Below are 1237 nucleotides of genomic sequence, written 5' to 3'. Positions count from 1 at the left end.
GAAAACCAGCCCCCGTCCGTGTGGGATTGGTATGGGCCCCAGACGCCCCCCCAGGCCACGTGTGTGTCTGTACGCCAGCACGTGGGTGTGCGTTCACGTGCGTGTCTGCACATGGGTGTGTGTTCACGTGCGTGTCTGCACGTGGGTGTGTGTTCACGTGCGTGTCTGCACGTGGGTGTGCATGTGTTCAGCCTTGCGTAAGTGGGGTTGTGCCCCCTGTGGCACTCACATTCTCGTGCGGTCATTACTGTGAATTTTTTCTGGTGATAATAAATCGAGAAGATAGTTTTCATGGCTACCTGGCATTTTGTTCTGTATGAGTGTCGTAATCTACTTGGTGGGCCTCCACATGTGGACTGCGGCCCGTTCCGCACGTGCGTGCATGCTTCAAATTTCACCTCGATCTTCAGAGGACCCCTGCGCGCATCTCAGTGGCCGACACACACAACACACACAACACACGGGGAGCGTCTGTGCCGCGTCTCAGCCCCGCCTTCTAGGAGAAGCTTCCTAGCTCACTGCCCCAAACTCCTCCCCACTTTCTGGCCTGGCACACAGATGACCTCCTGCTGCCCCTGGAAGCCACGTACTGAGAATGGCAGTGTGGGTTGGCTGCAGTGGAGGGGGACCCTGCCCACCTGTCCAGTGGCGAGCCCCGGATGGGGGACGCACCGCCCCACAGCTGTACAGTGCGGGCTGCAGGTGGGAGCCTGGGTCGTTTGTAAGCTTCGCTGGTAACCGCATTGAAAAAGTGAGGGGAGCCCTGAGAAACTAACTTTAACCCTAAATATCACATTGAAAAAGTGAGGGGAGCCCTGAGAAACTAACTTACGTCTTTACCCAACCCATTAACCCCAAATATCATCTTTTCAACCCCAAATGTCATCTACATGGAACTGAGCAGCGAAATAGTCCAAGTGACTTTCTTTTTGTACCAAATCTTCGGAACTCACAGTACATCCCGATTCGGACCACAGCTCAAGGCCACATGTGTCGTGTGGCTGTGGTTCGGATCATGCAGGTCTAGAGTGTCCACACCTAACACGGTAGAGAAGTTACTCGCTGTTCTGAGCCTAGGAGCGTGTCTGTCCCCACCCGCACTCTGCAGCGAGTCGTGAGGAGCTCGGAGCCGCGTGCGGAGACACCTGAGCCCAGCCGTTCCGATTCCTCAGTGTGCAACATTGGGGCGGCCGCCTCCCTGACACTCATCGCCCTGGGCACAGGTTGAAGGGAGGAG

The sequence above is a fragment of the Pteropus alecto genome, unplaced genomic scaffold, assembly GCF_000325575.1.
Source record: "Pteropus alecto unplaced genomic scaffold, ASM32557v1 scaffold134, whole genome shotgun sequence".
In the NCBI taxonomy this organism is placed as follows: domain Eukaryota; kingdom Metazoa; phylum Chordata; class Mammalia; order Chiroptera; family Pteropodidae; genus Pteropus; species Pteropus alecto.
Note: the sequence above shows the minus strand (reverse complement) of the source record.